The sequence below is a fragment of the Lissotriton vulgaris genome, chromosome 10 (assembly GCF_964263255.1).
Source record: "Lissotriton vulgaris chromosome 10, aLisVul1.2, whole genome shotgun sequence".
NCBI classification, from domain to species: Eukaryota; Metazoa; Chordata; class Amphibia; order Caudata; family Salamandridae; genus Lissotriton; species Lissotriton vulgaris.
The window spans coordinates 238,810,083-238,820,250 of NC_141698.1; the positions used below are offsets into that span (position 1 = coordinate 238,810,083).

General features: G+C 49.1%; 1 pseudogene; it reads left to right on the forward strand.

Annotated features, from left to right (window-relative positions):
• The first annotated feature begins 8,024 nt into the window (after window positions 1-8,024).
• LOC147685030 (5.8S ribosomal RNA) lies at window positions 8,025-8,168 on the forward strand (annotated as a pseudogene).
• The last annotated feature ends 2,000 nt before the right edge of the window (window positions 8,169-10,168 follow it).

The following is a 10,168-nucleotide window of genomic DNA, read 5'->3' on the forward strand; positions in this document are numbered from 1 at the left end:
ACAACCCGTCCATTTCAGGAGTTCTTTTCTCCAGGTGGGCAGATTAATGCTAGGTCCTGGAACATACTAGTAAGTTTGGTTTGGGGCAAATGGGGGAACCATCCCAATAGACAGCATGCTGGGAAGCAGGGGATTGCCCTATCAACAACCTCACTTACAGTTTGTACCACCCCCTCCCAGTTTCCTCGTAGTTGGGTGCAAGTTCATAACATGTGTATAATATGTGCTCGTGCTTTACGGCATCGCAGGCAGGCTGCTACTTCTGTTTGGAAATATCTGTGAATGTGCTCAGACATCAGATAGGCTTTTTGAAAACGTAGTAATTTATCAGCTTGAATCGTGCATTTCTAGATACCTTGGGTATTCCAGCTAGGATACTGTCCCAGTCCTTTGTTGGGATTGGTGTGCCTATGTCCTCTTCCCACTGGAGGCAGAGTGCCTCCACTGGGCATAGTCTGTCCGCATGGAGCGCTCTGTACAGGCAGGATACTGCTTTGATAGTTCCTCTCGACAGGGTCATATAGTAGCAGCTCTGCTGCGGTGGCGGCTGTGTAGATACCATCCACCAGTGTTTATGGATTGCTGCCGTGATGGCGCTGTGCAGCAAAAATTTCCCCAATACCGATCGAACTCTTTTAGAAAGTTTCTGAATAGCAGTAATTAATTGTCTTTGTAAAGGTCACCCATTTTTGTTGCCCCAGCATCTCTCCACATCTCCAAGTCATGCTAGTTACCTCCATATGGAAGGGCTTTAAGCATATCCATCGGGATGTCCAGTGAATACGGTGCCCTCACTCCCATTCTCTGCAACCCTCAATGCCAGCATTTAGCCTGCACTTTGAGCTCCTGAGAATCATTTCAGGATGGTCTATGCACCCTGAGAAACATTTCCAGTAAGTCACCCACCGAGGATTTGGTGAGATTTGGGGCTTCTGCTCTTTGGCGCCGCAGGGACATATCTCGTACTAACCATTGCAGTTAGGCTGCTATATAGTAGGACTCAAAGTCTGGGAGTTCAGGACTCTGAAAAAGCCCGCAGAGATCCATAGCGGGAGTGCATTAAAATAAGACCGTCTGATGGGGAGCGCTATCATTTTAAGAAGTGCAATTCTGCCAGCCGCAGAGAGTGGCAGGGTTCGCCAGAAATCTATCAATGCCACCAGCCCTTGCAGGGCTCTCCCTATGTTGCCTTCATAGATATCCATCCAGGTATGATATACATGGACTCTTAGATATGGTAAGCAGTTAGGCTCCCACCGTAATCTTGCAAGGTCCTCCGGGGAGCGAACTGTAGGTATCACCGAGAAGAGTCAAGACTTTTCCTAGCTCACCTTGAGCCCCAATATGGAGCTGAATCTCTTTGGTAGGTCACGGGCTCCCATCAAATCTCCCTCTCTTCCCTCCAGGAACAGTAACAGGTCGTCAGCATAGAGTGCTATGAGGTGGTAGGTATCTCCGATGTGCAGCGCTCTGTAAAACTGCCCAGTTCTTGCTGCGATAGCAAGGGAATCCAAAGCAAGGGCAAAAAGCAGAGGGGAGAGCGGGCATCCTTGTCTTGTGCCACGCCCTACTGGCCACCTTTGTGATATGGTTCTCCTGGTTCGCACCCGAGCTGTGGGTTCAATGTAAAGAAGTTTAGTCCATTTAATAAATCCCTCCCCTAGCCACATGTGTGCCATGACTTCCTACAGGTAGGACAATTCAAGGTTGTTCAAAGCTTTTTCTGTGTCCACCGCTAGGACAACTGCTCTGTCTCGGCCCACTCTGTTCCTCTCCAAGACGGACAATAGGCGTCATATATTCCCTGCTGTATTGCAAGTTGGTATGAACCCAGCATAGTCTTTATTCACTAGACTGGTCATAAAAGGTAGATGGTGGGTATTGAGTACTCAGCTTAGGATTTTGTAGTCAATTTTTAGCATTGACAGAGGGCGGTGTGCCGATTTGTCATGGGCTGGTTTATTTGGTATTAGAACAGGGACTATAATGATCTCTCTTGTAGTGTCTGGTAGGAAGCCAGTTCTGCCGGCTGCCTCATAGAGTGTTACCAATTGAGGGACTAACTCCGCAGAGTATGTAGAGTAAAACTCTCTGCAGGGAAACCATCTGTGCTCGGTATTCAGCGTCATTAGTTTAATGGTGGCTATTATCTCATGGGCAGTTATGTCCCCTCCTAAGGCATCTGCCTCTTCCTCCATAATCCGCAGGATCTGGAGATGGTCAATAATGTTTGTGCCTCTTGCAGGTCACTAGCGGTGGGGCTTGAATATTGGGTTGAATAATAACCTGCGAATAGGTCATTGATCCTCTCTGGCGCATATACTCTGGAGCCCTACCGGTCTTCTAGTTCTAGGATAGGTTAGCCTTGCTTGTCAGGGTTGGCCAGCCATACTAGCAATGCGTCCTGATTTGTCACGTTCAGCATGCGTTTTGTCTGTGTATTTCCGATAATCAAAACATCGGAGCCTCTCTACCTATGTTGCCACCTCCACTTTTGCTGCTAGAAGTTCACTCTGGAGGTCGGGATTTTCTGGTCATTTGGTTCTATGTCTCATAGGCAGACCTCAGCGTTTTCTAAATTTTTTAAGAGGGTCTGTCAAATCCCTTTGGACTTGGCAATGCAATACCCACGCATCACCCCGCATTTTAAAGGCATTCCATTCAATATGGGGGCTGGACGCTGAGCCAGCATTGTCGGCAAAGTAGCGAGTGATTTTGGTCCTGATCGTCTTGTGGGAGCCCTGATCATCCAGCGATTTGGGCTTAAGTTTCCATGTAGGCATGGAAGGTTTGGGGTGTGCCCATCGCAGTCGCAGTAGTATGGGATTATTATGATCTGAAATGGTACGGGACAGGTATTCAATCTCATCAATTAGGTAATGTATGTCAGGGGTAGAGAGAAACAAATGTTAAGCGGATGTGTAAGTCATAGAGGGTTGAGAAGTAGAAGTAGTCCCAACCAGCAGGTGTTGGCCTTTCCAGGAGTCTATCAAGCCCTATTCTTGTTGCCAGTCGGAAAATGTTTTGGCTGTGTGGGTCATCTTGGAGTCCCGCAGTAGGGGTGCAAACTATCCAGTAGGGTGTCGGAGACACAGTTAAAATCACCCCATATTAATGCTGTTGTTGTTAACCATGGAACCAAGCGTCAAGACAGATGCCCAAAGACGGTACCCTGATTTGTGTTGGGTGTATTTACGCTCACCAGTGCCACCTCTTTGCCATCCAATCGGCCTTTTAATACCACATATCTACCCTCCGTATCACTCATGACATCTGTGAGCTGGAATGGGACCCCTGCTCTTATCCATATAAGCGTTCCCCTAGCATATGCAGAGTATGTGGTAAATTATGCTTGGCCTCCCCATCTCCTTTTCAGTGCCTGACCTTCTTTGGCAGTGAGGTGTGTCTCCTGCAGGAGCACAATGTGTGCTCCTTGTCTATGCAGGTATGCCTTTTCGCCATGGTATGCATATCTCTGACATTCCATGCCAGACATTTATATCCTAGGTCCTTAGCCATGTGCAGTGTTGGTGTGGAGTACATATTCCCTTTGTTCTATACTTGTAATCCCACTCACCCTAGTAAATGTATACCAGTCTAGATTGTGTGTATGGTGTGTGCGACTCGCTAAGCCCCAACTGTAACGGCATCAGCCAATAACCCCAACTCACCCTCCCCAGGACCAGCAGCAACGTGTGCCCCGCCCAAAACATGCTAATGTTTGTTAACATTTGTGACAGAGCTTCTATAGTCAGGTTTGGTGGCTCGGTGCACTAAAGCAGCCACTGCCGGGGCCTGTGTTCAGCCTCATGGTTATAGGCTCAAATCTCGGCGGGTCCACTCAGCCTTTTATACATTTGTGGTCAATAAAATGAGTACCATTGAGTTGGGTAACAATAAACATCTGTTATGCCAGGACACCTTCGGGTAATTGTGCGCTTTACAAATACACCTGTTATGTTACAGTGCTCTGATCCAGCATGTCTGGGAATTACAGGGAGGCATTCCTTTAGAGTACTTGTTCAGGGAGTTTCCCAGGGTCTGTGGGTAGGAGGTTAATAGCAGCTAGGGCTGCAAACCAGCTTAGTAAACCAGCTGGAGGTTGCATGATTTAAATGATATTGTCTGCAGTGCGTGGTGTGATCTTGGGCATCTCCAAGATTGAAGTTCCAGAAGCATTGGATTCCAGGTCTGATTCAAAGTCTTGAGGGAGTAACTCCTTCTCTGATGTATCCTGCTTTTGCTGACCCCTACTTATTTGGACTACAATCCCCATTGCTCTCTGCCGTCCCAGTCGAGCTTCAGCCTGAGATGGTATTGTTACTTGTAGTCAGCGTCGCGTGTGTCTGAGATTCCTGTGCTGGCACTCCCGTTCTCCATCTTCGGTGCTAGGTCTTGGCTCGCCCTGGGTTTCTAGCCAATCTAATGTCTCATGCGAGGTCTGTAAGAACGGCACCCCGTCTGGGGTCACCACTCTCAGCTTTGCCGGAAAAAGCATGGCGTACAGAGGTCTATCTGCCGTATTTACTTTTTGACCTCCTGGTAGCATGCCCTCTGCAGTTGGTCCTCCCTAGAGAAGTCTGGGATAATACACACAGTAGTGTTCTTGACCCTCAGCACTCTTTTTTTTGCACACTAATGCTAGTATGGAGTCCCAATATCTATAGTGTAGGAGCAGCGCAATCATTGGTCACGGGGGAGCCGATGGCGGCGGACACCTGGCCGGTATGCAACCACTCTCTCAAGGGCGAAGAAAGCAGAGAGGCCCACGCTGATTGTAACCATTGCTCCAGGTTTTGTACTGTGTTTGCTCCATTGATTTTCTCCGGGAGGCCTATGATCCAAATGTTATGGCAGCTGGGGCGATGTTCTGCATCTTCCGCTCTTGTCTCTAGCATCCACACTTTGACTTCCATGGCCTGCAGCTGTCTCTTCAGTGTGGTCCTAGCGGGATGATGTTTGCTAATGCGCGTTCATTGCTAGCCACCTTCTCCGTTAGCTTTCTATGGTCATCTTTCAGCAAACTGAGGACAGTGCCAATGGTATCAATTTTGAGTTCCAGGACCTCTCTGGAGGCCGTGATAGCATGAAGTATATCTTGGAGCGTGGCATCTGCCCCCATGGTTGTTGGCGCAGTTGTTTTCGATGTCACAGGTGCAGTTGTCTTGGGCTGATCCAGGTCTTTCAGTTTAGAAGGCTTTCCCATTGTTTCTGGTTTGGTATAGGGTGGGTACGCTGGTTAAGTAGCCACCGTGTTGTGCTTTGGTCTCTCTTCCTATGAATGTTTCCCAGCGACCAGATTTGTCTAGTACCCTAGGGGCTATGCGTTTGGCAGTGGCAGTTTGCTTAGAGGCGGCTCAGAGTGCTAAGCACCTCGGGCGGAATTTTCTCTCTTCGTAGGTGCTATGCCTGCCGCTGCTACAGCTAGTTATGCCTGCAGGCTCTTCCTTAAGTCCACTTCTGCAGACACCAATCAGCTATGGAGCCCTGGCAGTCTGCTGCAGCTTTTATCACACAGGGGTGCCCCATAGCCCTGCAGTGGGAAAGAACGCATCTCTTCCTTAGTCACTTTTCCCTCTCAAACTCCGGCTCCCATCTCAGGCGGAACATACGTCCCTATGGCTGTGATGATACATTTGGGTGTCTGTCTCACAAACTTTCGACGGTACTTTCCTCATCCACCATGGTGACCACAGGTAACGGGAAATCAGGGTTTGGTTCCGGAGAAGGCTACCACATCCAAGGAAATCAGTAGGCACACAAATTACCCACTCCCAACTTGGGAGGTAATGATAAAAACTATACAGAATTCTTTTGAGGCTCAGTATTTGGTAATAATTCCTTTTAAATCTTTTAAGGAGGATCCACCGGAGAGCAAGTCTTGGGTCAGCAGCCACAGCAATTCCATTTACCAAAGTTTAAATTAATGTTGCAGTGGTTAAAAAGCTTGTAGTTGAATCTTGGGATTATACTGGCAGTCCACCGCGAGGTAAGCTCCTCGATTCACTGAATTTGTGTCTTGACAACATGTTGGTGCTCTTGATTCAGTGTCCTGGGGGCCTGAAATGTTTACTTTGAAAAAAGTTAGAGTGTTAAAAGGAGGCAGTCACTCAGATACTTCAGCTAGGAATATTGGAATAGGACTTCAGTTCTAACTTGTTATTTCTCTGAACTGGGGCCATGATTAAGAGAGACAGCTGTGGGCATTCATAATGTGCTGCGAAAGATGAAATTCTTGGACTGGGACAAGTCGAACCAAAGTGAAAGCCCTTACCATGAATGTTTCATTAATCAAGAATGAAAGTTTGAGGTTGAAAGATTATCAGATACCATCATAATTCCCACCATAAACTATGCAGACAAGTAATTCGGCAGCGTTATGAGCGATGACCCATTAAGCAACTTCAGAGGAACCAAAGTCCATAGGTTCCAGACGGGAGTATAATTGCAAAGCTGAAACTTGAAGGAATTGCCAAGACATCACCATGTGTGGAGTTTGTGCTTTAATTTGACGGGGAACCTCACCTGGCCTGGAAGTGGAAATGGCTGACATATTGATGTCTCTATCTTGATTTGGTGGGTGGTTGCACATGGCCGTTCTTAATTGTTGGAAAACTTTGTTTGGTTAATTCTGATAAAGAGTGATAATCCTATATGTTAACTAGTTATGTGACCCCCAGTGGTCAGTGTTCAACTTTCCTGAAGCAACAATTGGTATTGACCCACACAAGTTTGAGCAATAACGGGGCTGTGATGCTCTTAGATATCTGGAGCTGCATACATGCTACACTGAATTGATTGGTGTGCCCTCTGCCAACAGTCGTGGGTAATACATAGAGCCCCATTAATGATAGGAAATAGGGACTGCTGTTATTTCTCATGAATAAGTAATTCCTAGGAAGGGCATTGGTGAAGTGTCTGTCCTTTGTACATTTTGCCTCACTGTTATAAATTGGATGATTTAATGGAGACTTTGGATTGGCGAAACCAAAGGTAATCAAGGCCCTGAGAAAGCACAGAGAAGATGATCAAACTTGACTATCTAGAGAGGAAGTGAAAGTCAGAACAAGGGTACAGTAGGTAAAAAACAGAACTGGACTGAACCTCAGCTACATCCCATATTTAAGCAGGCACAGGGCCAAGTACCTCCCCTAGCTGCTTGGGCAAGAGCCAGGTGTAGGCAGGCTCCTCTCCCCACCAAGGAGGACCCAACTGATACACATGAAGGCTGTGTGGAGGGGACCCAGGCTGTGAGGGGCTTAATGTGACAAAAAGCCATCCCGAGAATGAACTCACACTCACACAGCACAATATCAGGAAATTGAATTGCTGTGCCTCCATGGTCCAAGAGAGAGTCCATGCCAAGTGAGCCCTCCTGTGTCCAATCCTGGCACTTCTGCCTTTGAGCAACTGAGAAGTGCGCTGGAATTGGACGGTGAAGAGGCCCTGGTTGATCCCCAGACTCCTCTTAGCAGAGACTCCGTGCCACTAGGAGACACCCTAGACATGATCACCTGTGGCCACATGATGTTATTGCTCCTGGGGGTGGAAAAGAAGCTGGCTTCCATGCACTCACCCCAGTGGTGATTGCCTGAGTCATTCCAACAAAAATGGATAACCTGAATCTTCTGTACCTCTCAAATGGCATATCTCCACCATGCATGGGGATTCCAGAATGGCAGCATGGCTTTCAGCGGCCACCTGGGTATAGGACTCTCAGTGTGCAGTGGTTGAGCCCTTTCTCCCTCCAGACACAGTCAAAGGTGGACAGTGGACATGCAGATGGGGTGACCATTCTTTGTTGCCAGGGACCTAGTTGTCCTGTCCTCTGTGCCTGGACTGGGTTTTAATTTTGATGACTAGCGTATACCTGCCTGGATATCCAGGTGGGCCTGTGGTGGAGCTACCTACCTTTGGTGATGTGGAACCTGCCTGATGCTGCAGACAGCAGCTCCAGGGCAGTGCTGCTATCCTCCCCCCGTCCTCTACCTCCAGGTGGGAAGACACAAAGGAATTTGCCCGTTGACTCTATTTGGTGGATCACTTGGCTTGCATTTTAGATGAAGAATTCAGCTAGCTAAGAGAACTAGTGTGAATAACAGGACACATTGATCATCAACAGCTTGCAGCCCTCGGTTCATCCTAGGGCTATGTCTGTCTAAAGGTTTGCTTGTATATAAATTGCCCCTAGAACCCCACCAGTGTGTGGAAGGGCCTATCACAGGAGGCTCTGCTCCCTTCATCCGTCAAGATCTTATTCCAATCACTTATCTCAGAACCCACAGGAGGAGGGCAGGTGCCTGAACTGCCCCAAAGGTGGAAACCCCCAGAGGGCCTGACCGAGTGCTTTATGTGGCTGTCTTTGGTATTCCTGACTGTCTGTGCGCACAGGCCTTGGGGGTCTGCCTCTGCTCAGTTTAACTATGGTCCCTGGCTTCTGATCTGGAAAAGGATGTATTGCCACCCACCCTTGTGTGAAAGAGGCCTAAAACCTCTGCTGGGAGCCCTTGCGCATATGGGGACAAGATTGCTCCCCACGCTTTAGTATTTGACTATGACCTCGGACTAGGCATGGCGTCCAAACTGATCTGTGCTTTTGTGTCTGTCTGTGGATGCCTATATGGCAGTGTCCCTCTGCTACTGCTTGTGGGAGGAATGGGCACTGGTCCACATGGAGGGCTGCCTCCATGTGCTGCAAAGATCCTAAGCCTCTGCTCCCTTCCTGCACCACCAGGTGCAAGGTGTGGGGCATCCCTCCTTGCAGGTTAATGAGATGACCAGATGGCCTCTGGCACCAGCAGAGGTGCCCGGAAGCAAGTCATTGGCTTGAGTCAGGTCCTCATTGGGTGGGTGATTCGGATTGCAATCTGCAGTCTGCATGGGCACTCTGGTTGGTAGCTCCCATGTGCCTGGGCACTCTGGTTGGTGGTTGGATCATGCTATCCGGTCAGTGGTTGGACTGGTACATCTGGTTGGTAGATGGACTGTGCCATCTGGGCAGGGACGGAGTGACCAGATGACCGGAGGGCCAGCCGGTGCACCTATTTGCAGCTCAATTTTCCACTGGTGTTCCATATGCCACCACTTTGTGACGGCTTATCACTCAATGAAAGCGTTTTTTGTGCTAGGTCCAGAGGATATAAGGCAGAGGAGCTGAAACCACCTCAGCTAACAAAGGCTGGGTTCCAGGAAGGTTGATATCACCCCTGGGAACCTAGGGCCAAATGTCTGGGTTGGCAGCAGACGAGTCTGGGAGAGCATATGATCCTCCCTAACCAGGGGAGGTTGCATCTGACCAGTGAGGAGTATGGGTCTCCTCTGGGCTAAACAGTTTCAGTAATCACCAGTGAGAGGTAGGTGAACCAGTGGCTTTCAACTGGGAGTCCTGGTAAACACAGACTGGGGTTCCATCCACCAGGCAGCGCCATCTAGGGTGCCTGGGGCAGGGATGTGCCACACTGTGGAGGAGTAATCCTCAGAGAGAAGCAGGTGAAGCCACAGCTTTTAACTGGGGAGCGAGTCACCCAGGCCATGGCTCCTGCCATGAAGAAGAGCCCCCTTGTCTGCAAGAGGAAGAGTGATGTCAGACCAGGGAGGGGTCAGAGGCTCCTTTGAGCTGAACATTTCTAGTAATCAACAGTAAGAGGCAGGTGAAACTATGGCTATGAGAATGAAGGCCCGGTCCTTGCTTGCCAGGGCTCTAGGCATCAGGCAGGGCCAACTACCCTACCTGGGGCAGGGTGGCATCCCCCACCTGACACAGAGTGGCATTGGAGCAAGAATGAGTCTGGGGCTTCTCTGGGGAGAACAGTTCCATTAATACCCAGTGAGAGGTGGGTGAAACCATGTTTTTTGTTTAGGAGGCCTGGTCCCCAAAGGCCTGGAATCCAACCTCTGGTCAGAGCCACCTAGCCTTCATGAGGCTGGGTGTGTCAGACAGGAGAGGACTCTGGGACTCCTCCAAGCTGAACACTTACAGTAATCTGCAGTGAGAGGTGCATAAAGCCATCATTTTCACATGGAAGGCTAAGTTCCCCGGTTGAGGTTCCAGCCAGAGGGTACATCTTCCATCCACACCTGGGGCTGGGTGGTGTCAGACCTGAGGGTGGGGAGTCCAGACACCTGCCCTCCTCGGGTAGGCCAGACCCACCAGCAGCATATCTCTACA